The following is a 22,004-nucleotide window of genomic DNA, read 5'->3' on the forward strand; positions in this document are numbered from 1 at the left end:
CTGCCGGTGTAGTTACCTCTGTTCTTTTGTTGGGAGGGGAGGGAGGAAAGGCAGGCTGCATCCCGGGAACCTCCCCACTCTGTTACCTCTGTTCCTCATTCTATGAGCAAATTATTTCTCATTGGATCAAAAGTTAGGATCCTCTCTTAGCAGCAATCATTTGAGACTTCATGAAACATTAAGTACGGAACTTCACAACCTGGCCATTTCCCCATGTTTAGGTCTTAGGACAATTCAGCTCATTTCTAATATAGGTCTGGGTCAAAATGACTTATAGTCTTAAAATGAGGAGTCAAAGTCTTGAAATTTAAAAACTGGTCTAATTGGCCAGGTGTGGTGGCTCATGCATGAAAAAAAAAAAAAAAAAAAAAAACTACCAAAACAAACAAAAAACTCCACCCGGGGCTTAAGTGATCCTTCCACCTCTGCCTCCCAAGTAGCTGGGACCACAGTCATACACCACCACACCCAGCTAATTTTTGTATTTTTAGTAGAGACAGGATTTTGCCATGTTGCCCAGGCTGGTCTCCTGAGATCAAGTAATCCTCCCGCCTTGGCCTCCCGAAGTCCTGAGATTACAGGCGTGAGCCACCACACCCAGCCAAGAGTGAACTTGTAAGAGGAATTACTGCTTTTTTTTTTTTTTTTCTGGTAGGGAGTTCCACTGAGACTACTAACCAAACTAATATTCCTCTTGGAAAAAGATTGCAAACAAGTCACAATCAGGACCAGACATATTACTAGCATATCCAGGAAACTGAGGGTCAGATGCCAATGATCAAGGTACAATAGAAGTCAAATTTCAAGAGGAGACTGCTTCTTAGAAAGAACTCATTCCAAAGGAAGAAGTAATTAAACACTGCCTTTCACTGTTTGAGCCTCTTGCATCTTGGTCCTGTCCTTTTACCATTGTGGTCATGCTGTTGATAAATATTATACTACAGGAACAGTTATAAAATGACCACTAACATAGAATTAGAGAGCAACACAATGAGGGGATCACTAGGAGAAAAGGAGTTAATGTTCACAGTTCATCCTTATTTGGTTTCTTCTCTTTATCTGCCTGAGTCTTGCTGTGTTTACTTGGGTTTCAGAACTTTTCCAATCTTATTACTACCATGCCTCTCCATTGCTGAGAGTGAGAGGCATAGAGCCCCAGATTGATTCTGAAAGAGGAAGGATTCACAAAAGCAACATTAATGACATTTGGGGCTAGATAATTCTTTGTTGGGCGGGGGGCAAGAGGGCAACTGTTTTGTACATTGTAGGATGTTTAGCAACATTGCTAGCCTATACCCACTAGATATCAGTAGTATCCAGACATTGCCAAATGTCCCCTGAGGGGGAAAAGGATCTCCAAGTTAAGAACCACTGTAGCCTGATGCAGTGGCACATGCCATAGTCCAGCTACTCTGGAGGCTCCGGTTGGAGGATTGCGTAGGTCCAGGAGTTTGAATCCAGCCTGGGCAACATAGTGAGACTCCTACCTCTTAAAAAAAAAAAAAAGAAAGAAAGAAAGAAAAAGAAAAAGAACCACTGTAATGGTGATATGAAAAAGTTTCTTTTCTTTTTTTTTTTTTGAGATGCAGTCTTACTCTGTTGCCCAGGCTGGAGTGCAGTGGTGCGATCTTGGCTAACTGCAAGCTTCACCTCCTGGGTTCACACCATTCTCCTGCCTCAGCCTCCTGAGTAGCTGGGACTACAGGCACTTGCCACCATGCCTGGCTAATTTTTTGTATTTTTTAGTGGAGACGGGGTTTCACCATGTTAGCCAGGATGGTCTTGATCTCTTGACCTCGTGATCCGCCCTCCTCGGCCTCCAAAAATGCTGGGATTACAGGCGTGAGCCACTGCACCCAGCCAAAAATGTTTCTTTTCTTTTCATTGAGATGAGGGAGAAGACTTATTTAAAATAATATTATCGGCTGCGCGCGGTGGCTCAAGCCTGTAATCCCAGCACTTTGGGAGGCCGAGACGGGCGGATCACAAGGTCAGGAAATCGAGACCATCCTGGCTAACACAGTGAAACCCCGTCTCTACTAAAAGATACATAAAACTAGCCGGGCAAGGTGGCGGGCGCCTGTAGTCCCAGCTACTCGGGAAGCTGAGGCAGGAGAATGGCGTAAACCCGGGAGGCGGAGCTTGCAGTGAGCTGAGATCCGGCCCCTGCACTCCAGCCTGGGCGACAGAGCGAGACTCTGTCTCAAAAAAAATAAAAAAATAAAAAAATAATAAAATAAAATAAAATAATATTATCTAAAGGAAACTAAGGGAGGAAAAACAAAACACAAAAGTATAGCATTTATAGTTAGTGATAATGATTACCCAATATTGTGAATGTACATAATACAACTGAATTGTACACCTAAAAATGGTAAAACTCGTGTTCTGTGTATTTTACTACAATTTTTTTTTTTTTTTTTTGAGACTGAGTCTCGCTGTCGCCCAGGCTAGGGTGCAGTGTTACAGTCTTGGCTCACTGCAGCCTCCGCCTCCTGGATTCAAGCGATTCTCCTGCCTCAGCCTCCCGAGTAGCTGGGATTACAGGTGCATGCCACCATGCCCAGCTAATTTTTGTATTTGTAGTCAAGACAGGATTTCACCATGTTGGCCAGGCTGCTCTTGAACTCCTGACCTAGTGATCCGCCCACCTTGGCCTCCCAAAGTGCTGGAATTACAGGCATGAGCCACTGTGCCTGGCCTTTTACTACAATTTTTAAAAAAGCACAGTGGCCAATTGTGGTAATCCCACTACAATTGTAATCCTGTAATCCCACTACTTTGGGAGGCCAAGGCAGGAGTATCACTTGAGGCCAAGAGTTCAAGACTAGCCTGGGCAACATATTGAGACCCTATCTCTAAAATTTTTTTAAAAAACATTAACTGCACATGGCGATGCACGCCTTTAGTCCCAGCTACTTCAGAGGCTGAGGTGGGAGGATCACTGGAGCCCAGGAGATTGAGGCTGCAGTGAGCTGTGATTGCACCACTGCACTCCAGCCTGGGTGACAGAGCAAGACCCTGCCTCAAAACAACAACAAAAAAATAGCACTGCTCATGTCTACAAATTTCTGATTCTAATTTAACCAAACTTTAATGACAGATTAGCACGGGCAGCAGTTTATCATGTACTTAAGTGCGAGGTTATTTGCCTTGCCTCATCATTGTCTAAGAGTCTCTACCTGAGAGACCCTTTCTTAGGACATAAATATTTTAATTTCTGTGTTGTTCCAGGCATGTAAGACAAATCTCCTATCCAGATAGGACATTAGGCTGCTTAGTTCACAATTCACCATCTGAAAGGATCATTATAGTAGAAGGGATCTTAGAGATCATCTGTTTTACCCATGAAAAATGTTGAGGTCAAAACAAGTCGAACAACTTGCCCAGGTTCATGGAGTTCCTTGAAGGACATGCCAACATCTAGGTATCTCGCTTAGAGCTCAGTTTTCAGCTCCCAGAACACGTGAATGACTGTACACAGATATTTTTATCAAAGACTGCCAGTACCTTTTGTAAATTATAGTAATTCTTAGAGAAAAATGGCTAATAGGAAGAAAATGAATGCAGATTAATGTGAGTAAAATTATCAAAATAAATCATTGAGAAGTGATTGAGGAACAACAACGCCTGTTCTTAGGATATAAGATATACTAGCTCTACACAACAGAATACATATACATTTACATTATTTTAAAACTTACTTGAAAATTGGCTTTCAAAAAAGCTTGTTTCAGCCATGACAGTTTAATTTCCATTCTCTAAACTTTCACAGCAATGTTTCCTGGTTCTTCATGATGTATCCTCACCTTGATGTGCCTGTCCCCACTTATATACCTACAAACATTCTCTCCTTACTCAAAACTCAGATCAAATGGGCAACCTTCCCTGAACTACAAACCTTCCCTGAACTTCAATCCCCCTGGTACCTCCAAGAAGGAATTAAGTATTTCTTTCTCTATGTTTCCATAGCAACTTACATTTATAGACATTTCCTCTACATTGCAAACTAGATACAATCAGATATGTAGGGAACATGAATCACAGGGCCTAGACTGGCTACAGGTTCTATAACATCACTGTGATACAGAACTGCTGCTGCTTGTTGCACTAGGAACATAAGGTTGAATGAGAGACTAGCAGCTCACTTGGCCTCTTACCCATGTTTAGTGTTTGCAAATTTGGGCTGGGATTTGTTTTGCATTGTATTTCACTTTTCTGTGATCTCTATTATTAAAATGGATAATAAAAGTGATAAGCATGTATATAAGTGCTGGTTAACAACAGTACTTTGCAGAGCTAGAAAATAAAGGCCAAGACTTGTGCACAAGTCGAGAGTAATACATTCTTTGAAAAGACACGCATTGGCCAAGTGTGGTGGCTCACGTCTGTAATTCCAGCATTTTGGGAGGCCGAGGCTGGTGGATCATGAGGTCAAGAGATTGAGACCATCCTGGCGAACACAGTGAAACACCATCTCTACTAAAAATACAAAAAAAAAAAAAAAAAAAAATTAGCCTGGCGTGGTGGCAGGCGCCTGTAATTCCAACTACTCAGGAGGCTGAGGCAGGAGAATTGCTTGAACTCGAGAAGTGGAGGTTGCAGTGAGCCAAGATCACGTTATTGCACTCCAGCCTGGGTGACAGAGCAAGACTTTGTCTCAAAAAAAAAAAAAAAAACAAATAAAAGGGTAATGAAGTATTGATACATGCTAAAAACATGGATGAAGCTCAAACACATTATGCTAAGTGAAATAATCCGATCACAAAAGACCACATATAATATGATACCATTTATATGAAATGCCCAGAACCGGTAAATCCATAGAGTCAAAAAGTAGGCCTAGACCTAGGGGGAGGAAGAATGGAGAGTGACTGCCTATGGATTTCTTTTTGGTATAATGGAAACAATCTGGAATTAGATAGTAGTAATGGTTGCACAGCTCTAACTATACTAAAAATCATTGAATTATACACTTTAAATGGGTGAACATTATGGTATGTAACTTATACCTCAGCGGCTGGGTGCTGTGGCTCACACATGTAATCCCAGAAATTTGGGAGGCTCAGGTGGGCGGATCACAAGGTCAGGAGATCAAGACCATCCTGGCTAACACGGTGAAATCCTGTCTCTACTAAAAATACAAAAACATTAGCTGGGTGTGGTGGCAGGCACCTGTAGTCGCAGCTACTCGGGAGGCTGAGGCAGGAGAATGGCATGAATCCAGGAGCCGGAGCTTGCAGTGAGCCAAGATCGCGTCACTGCACTCCAGCCTGGGCAACAGAGTGAGACTCCATCTAAAAAAAGAGAAAAAAAAAATTATACCTCAGTGAAGCTGTTTAAAAAGTTAATAGGTTTATTTTTTACAAAACTTGTCAGAGTCTTTAATGTCTTAATGTAATTTATGAATCTTCAAGAGGAAAGTAGAGAATGAAGTGCTTCCCAAAATGGTTTGTTCATGGACCCAACTTCCTATACCATAAATTTTGTAAAATTAATTAATTATTTTTTTTTAGAGTCAGGTCCTCGCTCTGTTGCCCAGGCTGGAGTGCATCAGCAAATCATGGATCACTGCAGCCTCAAACTCCTGGGCTCAAGGAATCCTCCTGCCTCTGCCTCCCCAATAGCTAGAACTATAGGCGTGTGTCACCAGGCCCAGCTAACTAAAAATAAACTTTTTTTGTAGAGACAGGGTCTCTCTGTATTGCCTAGAATGGTCTTGAACTCCTGGCCTCAGTGATCCACCTACCTTGATCTCCCAAACTGTTGGGATTACAGGCATAAGCCACTGCACCTGGCCTATACCATCATTTTTATGAGCCTCTATTCCAGGGAAATGGTGTTTCCATGTATCCATTTAGAAAAACTCTAAGATATATACACAATAGTTAAAGGAGTCGTAAGTAAGAGACAGAAGTTGTAAATCCTTTGATAGGGTTTTGGGGGAACACATTTCAATAGATTTAGGTGAGATGGATCAGGTCTTACTACTTTAGCCAAAGTTATAGATAAATAATACTATAGCTAAGACATATATTTTAAAAAGTAATGTTTCAAGGTAGTAAATTCCTAGACTTAATTTCCCAACAATTATCTTCAAGTGGCAGAGGAAAAGGAGGAAAGACAGTGGAGAGAGGTATCCTGCTTCAGCTTCGAGAATGCTCAGGAGAGTTGGCCATCAGTCTTGCTAGGATAAGTTCGTCTTGAGGAATAAAAGGCAGGTCCAGATGTGAGGAACAACAGGCATGATGAATGAAACTTTCCAGGCCCATACCTACTGTTCTACTACTAGACCAAGGGAATTGTTTGTGTCTTGTTGTAAAGCTAGTTGACTAAACACCAGCAATCTTGCTTCCTTTTTCTGTAGAACCTGCCTTTCTGAAGCATCAGTCATCCACCTAATATTTTCTAGAAATAAAAAACAGTCTAGACAGATGACTGTTCCTTCAAAACCACTTCCCAGAAGGAAGAAGAGGAGGAGAAAGAGAAAGAACAAAAAGTGGGGTGGTGGGGGGAACACAGGGAAAGATCACACTTTGAGAATGGATTATCAAAAAAATTTTTTAGTATTTTTTTCTTACATAGCTGTCACACATTGGCAGGAGGAGGTAAAAGGCATGACATGTTATTCAGTCAAGAAAATGTATTTCATTATGACAAAGGATAAAGCTAGAGGAGTAAAAATTAGTTCCATGGTTTAAGACTTAAGACAACCACAACCCCAAACAGCTCTTGAATAGAATTTGAGAGTAGAAAAGGTCTGAGGTTATCAGATGAAGATGTTCAAGGACTTAGTGAAGTAATGTGTAATTTTTCTTTCAACTGGAAAATCTTCTGCCTTATAGAAACGACTTGTAAGCTCATCCTTTCTCCAGAGTTCCTGTTTCAGGGAATACCCCCAGCACTGATACAATTGTCCAAGTTAAAAACTGTTTCTGGGATGTTTTCTGGACTCTAGTGCTTCTCATCTGAATTGTTGCAATAGTCTCTCAAGTAGCCTTCCTGCCATCTATAGACTTGCAGGCACAATCACACTTAGCCAGAAAAGTCTTTCTAAATCATAAATATTTCTAAAACCTTTTAGTGGTTTTCTCTTACTCTTGGGTAAAAATCCAGACTCTTTAATATGAGCTTTCTATGATCTGGCCCCCACTTATGTCTTCACCTCCATTTCTTGCTACTTATTTCACTTCTACACCAGGGGATCTCAAATGGAGTGTAGAAGATCATCCTCTGGGTATAGGATAAAAATATCTGAAGTTCTACTGACTGAGAATATGGGACGGAAACCAAAAGAATGTCAAATATAAGAGGCTAGAGCAAGCCAAGTCAAAGCTCTGTACAAGTGGAAGTTGAGAGGAAGCAAAAACTCTGAAGAAGAAGAGAAAATTAGGGAGACGTGAAGAAAAGAGGAGAGACAGAAGTGTCAGAAAGAGGCCGGGCACAGTGGCTCATGTCTATAATCCCAGAACTTTGGGAGGCTGAGGCAGGCAGATCACCTGAAGTCAGGAGTTCATGACCAGTTTGACCAACATGGTGAAACCCTATCTCTACTAAAAATACAAAACTTAGCTGGGCGTGGTGGCAGGTACCTGTAATCCCAGCTACTAGGGAGGCTGAGGCAGGAAAATGGCTTGAACCCGGGAGGTGGAGGTTGCAGTGAGCTGAGATCACACCACTGCATTCCAGCCTGGACAACAGAGCAAGACTGAGTCTGGAAAAGAAAAAGAAGTGTCATAAAGAATAGTTGGTTTATAGAGCTTTGTCCTGAAAGATGGACTTATGGTTCCAGTTTTGATTTATGGACTAAACATCCTTTAATGCACCCTCCTGTTCCTTGAGGAAATCTGAATGAGTTTTTCTTACATTTTTAAAGAATCTTGCCAGCCGGGCATGGTGGCTTATGCCTATAATCCCAGCATTTTAGGAGGCCAAGGTGGGTGGATCACCTGAAGTCAGGAGTTTGAAACCAGCCTGGCCAACATGGCGAAACCCTGCCTCTACTAAAAATACAAAAATTAGCTGGGTGTGGTAGCATGCATCTCAGCTACTTGGGAGGCTGAAGCATGAGAATCATTTGAACCCAGGAGGTAGAGGTTGCAGTGAGCCAAGATTGTGCCACTGCACTCCAGCCTGGGTGACAGTGAGACTCTGTCTAAAAACAATAATAATAAAATAAAAATACAGTGTCTTGAGGGAGGTCTTTGTTCTGGGCGACCAGAAGAAACTACCTAAAATACTTAGTGATCATCTATAGGAGATTCGTTAAATAAAGTATACAGTACATCGTTCTATGCATTAACCAAAAACGGATATGTAGTAATAAATTTATTACATGGAAAGTTGCCTGCAAGATATTGTTAAGTGAAAAAGCAGGTCACAAAACAATACACATAGTACTTTTGATATGCATTAAAAATGCATTTATGGGCCCGGGAGTGGTAGCTCATGCCTGTAATCCTAGTGCTTTGGGAGGCCGAGGAGGGAGGATCACTTGACACCAGAAGTTCAAGATCAGCCTTGGTAATATAGTGAGACTTCCATCTCTACAAAAATAAAAATTACCTGGTCATAGGGGCATGCACCTGTAATCTCAGCTACTTGGGAGACTGAGGATGGCTTGAGCCCAGGAGTCCGAAGTTACGGTGAGTTGTGATTGAGCCACTGAACTCCAGCCTGGGCAACAAAGCAAGACTCTATCAAAAAAAAAAAAAAAAAGGAAAAAGGAAAAAGAAATAATTCTGGAAAGCTCTATGCTAGAATGGTAATTTTTTTTTTTTTTTTTTTTTTGAGACAGAGTTTTTTGCTTGTCGCCCAGGCTGGAGTGCAACAGTGTGATCTCAGCTCACTGCAACCTCCACCTCCTGGGTTCAAGCAATTCTCCTGCCTCAGCTGCCTGAGTAGCTGGGATTGCAGGCGCCCGCCACCACGCCCAGCTAATTTTTTTTGCATTTTGTGATGGGGTTTCACCATGTTGGTCAGGGTGGTCTTGAACTCCTGACCTCAGGTGATCCACTCGCCTTGGCCTCCCAAAGTTTTTGTTTGTTTTTGGGTTTTGTTTGTTTGTTTTTAGATGGAGTCTTGCTCTGTTGCCAGGCTGAAGTGCAGTGGTGCAATCTCAGCTCACTGCAACCTCTGCCTCCCAGTTCAAGAGATTCCCCTGCCTCAGCCTCCCAAGTAGCTGGGATTACAGGCACGCACCACCACACCCGGCTAATTTTTTGTATTTTAGTAGAGATGGGGTTTCACCATGTTGGCCAGAATGGTCTTGATTTCCTGACCTCATGATCCACCTGCCTCGGACTCCCAAAGTGCTGGGATTACAGGTGTGAGCCACCATGCCCGGCCAAAGAAATTTTTTTTAATAGAGACGGGGTCTCATTGTGTTGCCCAGGCTAGTCTTGAACTCCTGGCCTCAAGTAGTCCTCCTGCCTCAACCTCCCAAAATGTTGGGATTACGGGCATGAACACTGTGCCCAGTTAAATATCAGTAATTTGTTTTATTTTCATTTTTTGAGACATGATCTCACTCCCATTGCCAAAGCTGGAGTACAGTCGTGTGATCATGGCTCACTGCAGCCTCATCCTCTTGCTCAAATGAGCCTCATCCTCTTACTCAAATGATCCTCCCACCTCAACCTCCCAAGTAGCTGGGACCATAGGCATGGGTCACCACGTCCAGCTAATTTTTGTAGAGATGGGTTTTACTGTGTTGCTCAGGCTAGTCTTCTGGGTTCCAGCAGTCTGCCTGCTTTGGAGTAATTTTTAATATGGATTTAAAATAATCCCATCAATGCTCAGATGCCAAAAGCAAGCATTGTGCTTTTTAACATAACACCAATATGTTAATAAGGATCAGTATTTCAAAGTTACTACATCGCCCTGCTACAAAAAAAAATATGGTCTTTTGCAATCCCTGGCTTCTGTTCTGGCATTGGATGCAATGGGCTGCTTCTCTGGGATACTGGCAAATCAAAACATAGGCACCTGAACAGGAGCACGAAGTGGGTTCAATCCATCATGGTGTTCACTTGATAGATACCAGGAATTGCACTGCTGAAAACAACACAAACAACATGCTGAAACTAACAGATTCAGTGACAAACTATATAGGTTAAAAAAAGCTTTTAGCTTCTACTTAAAGCTCAGACAATGGATACACCTGAGGATCTGCTTAAAGAGCAGTAGATGACACATGACCAGCTCTGCTCACAGCTGTGTCTTCTGCCTGAAAGTCAGCACAGGAGATTTATTGTGATGCCACACTAGCATCTGCAGCAGGTATTGAGGAATGGAAAAAAAAAAAGTACATAAATAAAGGTTTGGAAAATTACAAGGTGATCATATGAAACTAGTCCCACATAAAGTCCCACTGCATCAAATGGGGCCATATTTAATTGGGTCACTCTTCAGAACAATGTCTAGCAGAGAAAGCCACCATGAGCTAGAAGATTAGATGAACTGCAGTGCAGAGAACAAAAAATAGGGCAGAAACCTTGGGTTTTCTGCCAAGTGTAGAAAAAATACATTGCAGCAGACTGTGCAGAGGCATGACCATCTTTTCATTGCTTGCCAAGAATCTAAGTGTGGTTTTTAGAAATTACAGTGGAAATAGAAGCAAATGTTAAGGAACAAGAACCACTATATTTTGAAAAGATAGGTGAGAAGTGATGACTAATCAGTCAAAAAATATTTGAATCCCTACTATGTGCCCATTAATTCACTCAATATATATCTGCTTAATATTGCTAACTGCTAACAGAGTAAATAAAAGTGACAAATCCATGCTTTCTGGAGTTTACAGCTAACTGGAGAGTCAAGTCAAACCAATGTGAAAGACTTGAGTAACAATGCAAGGCAGTATTATACTCTATGATTATTGCCAAAATGATGCAGACAATAAATGTAGATAATATATGCAATGATGTAGACAACAAATGCAAAATTCAGATGAAAAATATGTGAGCTGAACTGGAATTTGGAAGAAACTGTCAGTGGGGGAGGATTTATGCTGGATCTTGAAGAAAGCTTGTATTCTCGTCCTATGTCTGTCTTTGACTGGTAGAATAGAATTTTTTTTTTTTTTTTTGAGACCGAGTCTTGCTCTGTCACCAGGCTGGACTGCAGTGGCACAATCTCAGCCGACCTTTGTCTCCTGGGTTCAAGCGATTCTCCTGCCTCAGGCTCCTAAGTAGCTGGGACTACAGGCGTGTACCACTATGCCCAGCTAATTTTTGTATTTTTAGTAGAGACAGGGTTTCACCATGTTGGCCAGGATGGTCTCGATCTCTTGACCTCGTGATCCACCTGCCTCAGCCTCCCAAAGTGCTGGGATTACAGGCGTGAGCCACCGCGCCCGGCCAAATAGAATAATTTTAAATCACAATACTTCTCTGGATTTTTATCTTCATCTATTAAATGGGAGTTTTAGACTAGGTAATCTCTAAACTCCCTTCCTGTTCTAAAATTCCATAATTCAAGGATATATAGAAAAAAAGAAAGATATTAATAAGAGAGTATTTTAAAAATGTTTTAGGCTGGGCATGATGGCTCACACCTGTAAATCCCAACGCTTTGGGAGGCCGAGGAGGGAGGACTGCTTGAGCCCAGGAGTTTGAGGCCAGCCTGGGCAACATAGAAAGATATCATCTCTACAAAAAATTTAAAAATTAGCCGGTTGTGGCTGTGTGCATCTGTAGTCCCCACCTACTTGGGAGGCTGAAGCAGGAATATTGCTTGAGCTAGGGAGATCGAGGCTGCCGTGAGTCATGATTGTGTCACTGATCTCCAGCCTGGGTGACAAAGTGAGACACTGTCTCATAAAAAAAGTTTCAGATAAATGGAAAAGAAAGAAGTGAGCAGACACTGGAGAAGGGGGAAAAAAACCCTAATGGTGTGGTGTCAAAACAAAATCACAGCCTACCTCATACTATCTTATAATGCAGTCCTGTAGAAAAACATCTACTGGCTGGGCGCGGTGGCTCACGCCTGTAATCACAGCACTGTGGGAGGCCAAGGCGGGTGGATCACGAGGTCAGGAGATCGAGACCATCATGGTCAACATGGTGAAACCCCTTCTCTATTATAAATACAAACAATTAGTTGGGCATGGTGGTGCGTGCCTGTAGTCCCAGCTACTCAGGAGGCTGAGGCAAGAGAATTGCTTGAACCCGGGAGGCGGAAGTTGCAGTGAGCCGAGATTGTGCCACTGCACTCCAGCCTGGGTGACAGAGCATGACTCCATCTAAAAAAAAAATAAAAATAAAAATAAAAAAATAAATTACCAAAAGTTTACTGTAGAGTCAGCAAAATAAACTGCTACAATAGAAAACTAGAGGACATCATGCAGGCACAGTAAGATAGTGGTCACTTCTATCAGTTGGGAGCAGCAGGGCATGAGAGGTGTTGGAAAATGTTTTCAAGGAGGAAACTGAATACAGTGTTCCCCTGGTTGGGCACTGGTAAAGGAGGAAGAGACCGGAAGCTTCAGGAGGACCTTTCTGTTTCTGCTGTATCACCCGCACTTCCTCTCACCTACAACACTATAGATTGTCACACGGCAGGCACACAGTAAATATTTGAGTAATTAATTAATTTGTTAATTACTTAATGCATGCACCGTGATATAAATCCTTGAACAAAGCAGGCTTCCAATAACAATGCCAAGATGATAAATTTTTAAAAATTTCGCTGGAAAGCATTACTCAGCTGGACACAGTGGTTCACATCTGTAATCCCAGCACTTTCGTAGGCTGAGACAGGAGGATTGCTTATGGCCAGGAGTTCAGGACCAGCTTGGGCAATATAGTGAGATCCTGTCTTTACAAAAAAAAAAAAAAAATTGTTTATAAATTAGCTTGGGAGGCTGAGGCAGGAGGTTGCTTGAGTCTACAAGTTGGAGGCTGAAGTGAGCTATGACTGCACCACTGCAGTCCAGCCTGAGTGACAGAGTGAGACCCTGTTCCAAAAAAAGCCAACAAAAAAATTACTGTTACAACTTCATATTATATTAATAGTATAGTTTCAATTGTGTACCTATGTGAGAAATTTGTATCATTTTTATTAAGAATAAATAAATTATTGAATAACTGCCAGTGAAAGAAGAAAGTTAGAGAAGCATTCCAAAGGGCCAAAGACATAATATATCCTGGGAAACAGGATTATCCTAGAGCTAGGGCATAAGTGATAGGAAGAAAAAATAAGATTATGGATGCTGGTAGACGTGGGGTTATAGTCTTACAAAAAATGTGGTCCTGGCCGGGTCCAGTGGCTAACGCCTGTAATCTCAGCACTTTGAAGGTCGAGGAGGGCGGATCACGAGGTCAGGAGATCGAGACCATCCTACCTAACACGGTGAAGCCCCATCTCTACCAAAAATACGAAAAAATTAGCCAGGCGTGGTGGTGGGCGCCTGTAGTCCCAGCTACTCCCAGCCGAGATCGCGCCACTGGACTCCAGCCTGGGCGACAGAGTGAGGCTCCGTTTCAAAAAAAAAAAAAAAAAAAAAGTTGGTAATCTCTGGCCTATAGAACCACCTTTTTTTTTTTTTTTAAAGACAGAATTTCGCTCTTGTTATCCAGGCTGGAGTGCAATGGTGCGATCTCGGCTCACCGCAACCTCCGCTCCCAGGTTCAAGTGATTCTCCTGCTTCGGCCTCCCAAGTAGCTGGGATTACAGGCACGCGCCACCATGCCCGGCTAATTTTTTTTTCCCCCCAAGACGGGAGTCTTGCTCTGTCGCCCAGGATGGAGTGCAGTGGCGCGATTTCGGCTCACTGCAAGCTTCGCCTCCCGGGTTCACGCCATTCTCCTGCCTCAGCCTCCCCAGTAGCTGGGACTACAGGCGCCCACCAATACGCCCGGCTAATTTTTAAAATATTTTTTGTACAGATGGGGTTTTCCCGTGTTAGTCAGGCCTCCCAAAGTGCCGGGCTTACAGGCATGAGCCACCGCGCCCAGCCGCTAATTTTGTATTTTTAGTAGAAACGGGGTTTCACCATGTTGGTCAGGCTGGTCTCGAATTCCCGACCTCAGGTGATCCGCCCGCCTCAGCCTCCCAAAGTGCTGGGATTACAGGCGTGAGTCACCGCACCCGGTCTCCAACATTTTATTTTTTTAGAGATGAGTGTCACTATGTTGTCCAGGCTGGAGTGCAGTGGCTAATCACAGTCAGGATCATAGAGCACTGCAGTGTTCAACGCCTGGGCTCCAGCCATCCTTCTGCCTCAGGCTCCCAAGTAGCTGGGACTACAGGCAGTGACAATGCTCTGGGCTTAATCTTTTGATTCTACACACTTTTTTTTTTTTTGAGACGGAGTCTCACTCTGTCCCTGGGCCAGAGTGCAGTGGCATGATCTCTGCTCACTGCAACCTCCGCCTCCCTGGTTCAAGCAATTCTCCTGCCTCAGCCTCCTGAGTAGCTGGGACTACAGGCATGCGCTACCACGCCCAGCTAATTTTTTCTATTTTGAGTAGAGACGGGGTTTCACCATGTTAGCCAGGATGATCTTGATCTCTTGACCTCATGATCCGCCTGCCTCGGCCTCCCAAAGTGCTGGGATTACAGGCATGAGCCACCGCGCCCAGCTCAAACTTCTTTTTTAATGTCAAAAACTGTACAGATTATCATGTGATAGTAACTGTAAATTTAGTATCTATTGACTTTTTTTTTTTGAGATGAAGTTTTGCTCTTGTTGCCCAGGCTGGAGTGCGATGTTGCAATCTCAGTTTACTGCAACCTCTGCCTCCCATGTTCAAGCAATTCTCCTGCCTCAGCCTCCCGAGTAGCTGGGATTAAAGGTGCTCACTACCACGCCCGGCTAAGTTTTGTATTTTTAGTAGAGATGGGGTTTCACCACGTTGACCAGGCTGGTCTCGAACTCCTGACCTCAGGTGGTCCACCTGCCTCAGCCTCCCAAAGTGCTGGGATTACAGGCATGAGCCACTGCGCCTGGCCAGTATCTACTGATCTTAAAAATACATAATGAAAAAGGTTAAAGCGGATTCACTAGTAATTTTACTTAGTTTTTTCTTAGAGACAGGGTCTTGCTCTGTCTCTTAAGCTAAAGTGCAGTGGCTTGATCACGGCTCACTGCAGCCTCGAACTCCTGGGCTCAAGGGATCCTCCCAACTCAGCCTCCAAGTAACTGGGAGTACAGGCACACACCACCACACTCAGCTAATCTTTTAATTGTTTTGTAGAGACGGGATCTTGCTATATTGCTTAGACTGGTCTCCAATTCCCTGCCTTAAGTGCTCCTCCCACCTTGGCTTCCAAAAGTGTTGAGATTACAGGCATGAGCCACTTTGCCCTGCTACTTATTTATTTTGAGACAGGATCTTGCCCTGTTACCCAAGCTGGAGTGCAGTAGTGTGGTCATGGCTTACTGCAGCCTTGAACTCTTCGACTCAAGAGATCCACCAGCCTCAGCCTCCCAAGTAGCTGGGACTACAGGCATGTGCTACCCTACCTGGCTAATTTTAAAAATCTGTTGGCAGAGATGCGGGTCTTGCTATGTTGCCCAGACCAGTCTTGAACTCCTGGCCTCAAGTAATCCTCCTGCCTTGGTGCTCCAAAGTGCTGCTATCACAGGCATGAGCCACCATAACCAGCTCAATTTTAAGTAAAAATTTATTCAACACAATTTCAAACTCTTTAAAAAAGTAATGATACTTTGTAGACATTAATTTTTCTGTACATGCACAAAAGTTAGTGAACATATACTGAACATTTATGTCCTACAAATTGAGAACCACTGCTGTAATGGTAGCAACATTTACTGAATATTTGATAAGTGCCAGTTCTAAACACTGTACACTTATTAACTTAATTAATACAACCACCATATGAGAAGGGATTTATTATTATCCTCATAGATTTCAGAGTTGTTTTTTGGTTTTGGGTTGTCTCCTTGTACCATTTCTTCTCTTTTCTTTTACTAAAGATCTGAATTTTCAACTGGGTACACTGCTGCTCTGCTGTAGCACTGTATTTCCTTGCCTCCTTAATGTCTAAGATAACTCTGTGACTAAATTCAGGTCAATGAAAGATGAGTAGAAATGTGTATTTGGAGAAGTCTTCTTAAAAGTTGGGGGAGGGTATACCCTTCCTCCTTTTTTTTTTTTTTTTTTTTTGAGACAGTCTCGCTCTGTCACCAGGCTGGAGTGCAATGGCTCAATCTTGGTTCACTGTAACCTCTGCCTCCTGGGTTCAAGAGATTCTCCTGCCTCAGTCTCCTGAGTAGCTGGGACTACAGGTGTGTGCCACTATGCCCAGCCAATTTTTGTATTTTTAGTACAGACAGGGTTTCACCATGCTGGCCAGGATCGTCTCCATCTCTTGACCTTGTGATCCGCCTGCCTCGGCCTCCCAAAGTGCTGGAATTACAGGCGTGAGCCACCGTGCCTGGTCCTTTTTGTTTTTTGAGACAGCATCTTGCTCTGTAGCCCAGGCTGGGCAGTCCTCCTGCTTCAGTCTCCCAAACAACTTGAACTATAGGTGTGTACTACCATCCCTGCTTTTAATTTTTTTTTTGTAGAGACAGGTCTTACTATGTTGCCCAGGCTGGTCTCAAACTCCTGAGCTCAAGCAATCCTCCTACCTCAGCCTCCCAAAGTGCTGGGATTCCAAGCATGAGACACCATGACTGGCCCTTTCTGCTTCCTGCATCAAGAATGTCATGGCTGGAAGTGAACATGAGGGCAACACTGTAGGGATGACTAAGCCGTGAACTCAAAGGAGCCTGCCGTGTCAGTCCTGAATGGCCTGCTTCTGGATTTATGTGTGACAGAAGAAAAATCCTATTTTGTTTATTTATTTATTTTCCTGTTACATGGCACCAAACTTAATCCTAACTGATTTGCCATTTTGGAAATGAGAAAACTAAGGTTAAGTACCTTGCCCGATGTTACAAAATTAGTAAGAGTGAAGAGATGACTTTCAGCCCATGAATTCTTACTCCAGAGCCCACCTTACCCTTACAGTATATTGCCTCATGCTACACAACTATAGGAAATGGATTTGTCATAGGGAAATAACACGTGTGTTCTGTTGACCAGTACTGGATGGGGGACTGGGGTATTCCCTTTATGAGACAGCCCTCTTTAGTTGAGGCAATTCTGAAGGTGGCTGGCTGATCACTGAGAGGTGTCTGCTGACAGCACTCCCAGCAGCTGGGGGAATATGTCACTCATTCCTGAAGAGGGATCTGGGTGGCACACCACAGCATCCACTACTCATGCATGACATCATACTCCCTTCCTGTGCCTGTGGCTGAAATATAAATTGACTACAGTTTGCTTTATCAGTAAGTCCGGATATATTTTTCTAATCTTTTTTAAAATGCACCAATCCACGCATTGTTTGTTTCTGAGACGGAGTCTTGCTCTGTCACCCAGGTTGGCGTGCAGTGGCACTATCTCGGCTCACTGAAACCTATGCCTCCTGGGTTCAAGCGATTCTCTTGCCTCAGCCTCCTGAGTAGCTGGGATAACACGCGCCTGCCACCATGCCCAGCTGATTTTTCTATTTTTAGTAGAGACGGGGTTTCACCATGCTGACCTGGCTGGTCTCAAACTCCTGACCTCGTGATCCACCTGCCTTGGCCTCCCAAAGTGCTGGGATTACAGGTGTGAACCCCCGCGCCCGGCCAACATACAATGTTTTAAGGTTTAATTGGTGGGGAGGCGGGGCAGGCGTCCCAGCTACTCAGGTGGATGAGGTGGAAGGATCATTTGAGGCTGGGAGGTGGAGGTTGTGGTGAGCTGTGATCACACCAGTACACTCAAGCCTGGGTGACAGAGTGAGACCCTGTCTCATGAATAAATACATTAAATAATTATAAATATTTCGTTGGGGGATAAGCATCTGTTATAGGGTAGCAGGTGCAGGAATTTTGTGTTTGGATCAAGTCATCTTTAAAGGCAAAAATCGGCCGGGCAAGGTGGCTCACGCCTGTAATCCCAGCACTTTGGGACGCCGAGGGCGGATCACGAGGTCAAGAGATTGAGACCATCCTGGCCAACATGGTGAATCCCCGTATCTACTAAAAATACAAAAATTAGCTGGGCGTGGGGGCACGCGCCTGTAGTCCCAGCTACTCAGGAGGCTGAAGCAGGAGAATCACTTGAGCCCAGGAGGTGGAGGGTGCAGTGAGCCGAGACTACACCACTGCACTCCAGCCTGGCGACAGAGTAAGACTTGTCTCAAAAGTAAATAAATAAATAAATAAAGGCAAAAATTATGTCATTCACTTCTCCTACATAATCTTTCTGACCCCTTTTCTTAAGCCCACAACACAATTTCACATATATTATCTTCAGTATATTTTGATCCATAAAAAGTTTGGCATGCTGGAATTGGGCAGAAAAACTGATTATTTTATAGTTTATTCCTCAATATTTAGGACATTTGGTAGGACTAGGTTAGAGAAGGTGGCAGCTCATAGAAATTAGAAATACATAGATAGGTAGGCAAGATTCCTTCTATTGCTAATGAAAAAAACCTAACTTAAACTAGCTTAAGAAAAAAAATTATGGCCAGGTGGGGTGGCTTAGCACTTTGGGAGGCTGAGGCGGGCGGATCACGAGGTCAAGAGATTGAGACCATCCTGGCCAACATGGTGAAACCCCATCTCTACTAAAAATACAAAAAATTAGCCAGGCGTGGTGGTGGTCCCCTGTATGTAGTCCCAGCTACTCGGGAGGCTGAGACAGGAGAATGGCGTGAACCCGGGAGGCGGGGCTTGCAGTGAGCCAAGATCATGCCACTGCACTCCAGCCTGGGCGACGAGTGAGACTCCGTCTCAAAAAACAAAACAAAACAAAAAATACAAAAAATTAGCCGGGCATGGTGGCATGCGCCTGTAATCCCAGCTACTTGGGAGTCTGAGGCAGGAAAATTGCTTGAACCTAGGAGGCGGAGGTTGCAGTGAGATGAGATCATGCCACTGTACTCCAGCCTGGGTGAGAGTGAGACTCCGTCTCACCAAAAAAAAAAAAAAAAAAAAAAAAAAAGAAAGAAAGAAAGAAAGAAAAAACCCCATTATTTGTCTATGATTGGCTGGGCATGGTGGCTTATGCCTTAATCCCAGCACTTTGGGAGGCCCAGGCAGGAGGATCACCTGAACTCAGGAGTTCAAAATCAGCCCAGGCAACATGGCAAAACCCTGTCTGAACAAAAAAATACAAAAATTAGCTGGGCGTGGTGGTGTGCACCTGTAGTCCCAGCTACTTAGGGGACTGAGGCAGAAGGATCATTTGAACTGGGGAGGTCAAGACTGCAGTGAGCTGAGATCTGAGATTGAGCCACTGCACTCCAGACTGGTGACAGAGCAAGACCCCATCTTTTAAAAAACAAAATAAAACAAGAAAACCCACAAGAAACATTATTTATCTATGATTACACTGCCTTTACAGTTATATGATATTTATGTCTATACTTGATAACATATCCTAAAACACAGGAATGGACTTTTAAAAAATAAGTTTTAGAAGCTTTAGATCTACAGAAAAATTGTGAAAATAGTAGAGTTCCCATATATCCCACACCCAGTTTCCCCTACGTTAGTATGGTGCATTTGTCACAATTAATGAACCAGTACTGATATATTATTATTAACTAACATGCATACTTTATTCAGATTTCCTTAGTTTTTACCTAATGTCCTTTTCATGTTCCAGGATCCCATCCAGGATACATTTAATCATCAAGTCTCCTTAAGCTTCTTTTGGCCATGAAAGATTTTCCAATTTTCCTTGTTTTTGATGACCTTGACAAGTTCGAGGAATACTGGTCAAGTATTTTTCAGAATGTCCTTCAACTGAGATTTGTCTGACGTTTTTCTCATGAGTAGACCAGGGTTATGAGTCTTTGTGAAGAAGACCACACAGAGTGCTACAATCATCATATTGTATCACCAATACATACTATCAACAGGACATCACTGTTGATGTTAACTTCCATTACCTGGTTTAAGGAATTGACTTTTACCTTAATTTGTTTAATGCCTAACTCAGAACTACCTATGGGAGGGCACTTAAACACTGTCTTAATATCTGGATTGTATTCACTAGGAGGAACACCTTGATGAGACAACCATCAAAATGGAAAAAAAAATCCTCTAGGGAAGAGTGGAAAGAGGACTGGTCATCTCTGCCATTTACTACATAAAAGACTTTCGGCAAGTTACCTCTGTATCTGTAAAATGGAATAATAGTTCCCAATAGTTCTACTAAACATCTATTGAGAAAATGTGTGTTTTGTACAATATTTATACTTTTAGATTTGCCTATGTAAAAATGAAAACACTCGTGGGAACAGTAAATATCAAGTAGTTAACATTACTTTATAGAACAATTTTCTTTCTTTTCAGACGGAGTCTTCTTACTCTGTTGCCCAAGACGGGGTGCAATGGCACGATCTCGGCTCACTGCAACCTCTGCCTCACCGACTCAAGTGATTCTCCTGCCTCAGCCTCCCGAGTAGCTGGGGCTACAGGCATGAGCCACCGCGCGCCTGGCCTAGAATAATTTTCGATTGCTGGTTGAGCAGAGCAAGGCCAATATGAGCTGAGGAAAGCAGAGATGGGAAGGCTCATTATAGTTAATGATTTCCCATTTTTGCTTTGCTTCCTTTTGCCAAAGTCTGCTTGTCATCTGAGAGTCGAGGGGATTTCTTAGATCTTATGAAGCCAGAGCTCATGTCTGGTGTGAACCAAGTATTAATAATTTTGGTATTGTTTTTCTGTACTGCATCTGAGAGAGTATTGTTCTTTGAAGATGCAATAATTCTTCTACGCTACTACGGGACTTAGGGAATTAATTTTTGAGGATAGGAAGCACAGAATAATTATTCAAAGATGACAAGTCTTCCTGCCTCAAAATAATCTCTCTCTCTGATTTGAATAAAAATACCAAGGTTTTTCCGTTCTTGAGGTTATATACTCATGGAAGTTCTTCAACCTGAGGTCTGAAAAATAAGGCAACCTCATCTTCTCCTTAAACAGGTTAGAGCCAGTAACTTTTTATTTTTCTATGCACGGACAAAAGAATTATACAGAAAAAACAAAAGAAGCGGGGGCTTTTTTTTTTTTTTTTTTTTGCGTTACTGAAATTCACACTTAACATATAAACAGCCTGCTATATGCAGACAGCAATGGTGTTTAGAGCCCAATGATCTGGATTCACGCCTATTTAAAACCAGATATGAGAAAGTTCCCAAACATCTTTGTGTCTTGGATTCTTCAACTGTAGAGAAGATGAGACTAGGTGCGCAAAACAATTTGTTAGAGCTATTATTTCTAACCCAGAATGTGTTCGCTGTCAGTAACAGTGCATTAGTTACGATTCATCGAAGGCAGCTTCTGGACTTTCTGTTTGGAAGCCCAGCTGAGGCAAAAGCAGCGGTGCGTTTAAAAACTGGAGCTCGCCACATTCTGAAATTCTTTCGGTTCGCGAAAGCAGTAACCTTGGAAACGAGACTGGCACCACCCCTTTCAGTCCTAAAGCTTGGTTTCTCCCGCTTTTCTCCATTATGTTTAGGGCATCGCTATTTTACGGTCTTTTTGTTTTTTCTTTCCACATCATTAGCACAAAAGAGAAATTCCCCTTCTACAGAAGCAAGTACAAAACCTTTCTAGTTGCCCCTTTTTGGCTGCAGCTCACCTACTATTTTTTTCTATTCCGCGGTCGCAGCCCCAGACGTCCTCAAAGACAAATATTTTCGCGAGGGCCAGTGTAGGGCAGGAACTCCCTAGACCTTGAATCAAGGGAATCCAGTAGGTAAGAACAGAAAGGACTCCGACCCCGGAACCTGAGACATCTGAGACCGCCAACATTAACACAACAACCTACGTGACAGAGAAAAATCTCGCGAGAGAGGACTGCAGGGAGACGAGATGAAGCAACCTTCTCGCGACAAGAGGGGGTGTCGGCGGAAACTCGGAAATGGTCCCCTAGACGACTCGGCCCCAGCCAGTGGGTGGGGCCAGAGTAAATCCGCCCCCT

The 22,004-nt window shown here is 43.2% G+C and overlaps 1 long non-coding RNA gene across 3 annotated transcripts; it reads right to left on the reverse strand.

The window, feature by feature from the left end:
- Positions 1–5,182: 5,182 nt before the first annotated feature.
- On the reverse strand, positions 5,183–21,856 carry LOC135971790 (uncharacterized). Of its 3 annotated transcripts, none has more exons than XR_012414913.1 (3): positions 21,663–21,856; positions 9,988–10,056; positions 5,183–5,297 (listed from the first exon to the last, which is right to left on the reverse strand). It is a non-coding gene; the product is annotated as an uncharacterized lncRNA (long non-coding RNA). The 3 variants fall into 3 exon arrangements; XR_010588040.2 differs by lacking the exon at positions 5,183–5,297 and adding an exon at positions 7,593–7,714; XR_012414914.1 differs by lacking the exons at positions 5,183–5,297; positions 9,988–10,056 and adding an exon at positions 19,609–19,867.
- Positions 21,857–22,004: the final 148 nt, after the last annotated feature.

This window comes from Macaca fascicularis, chromosome 7 (assembly GCF_037993035.2).
Source record: "Macaca fascicularis isolate 582-1 chromosome 7, T2T-MFA8v1.1".
NCBI lineage: Eukaryota > Metazoa > Chordata > Mammalia > Primates > Cercopithecidae > Macaca > Macaca fascicularis.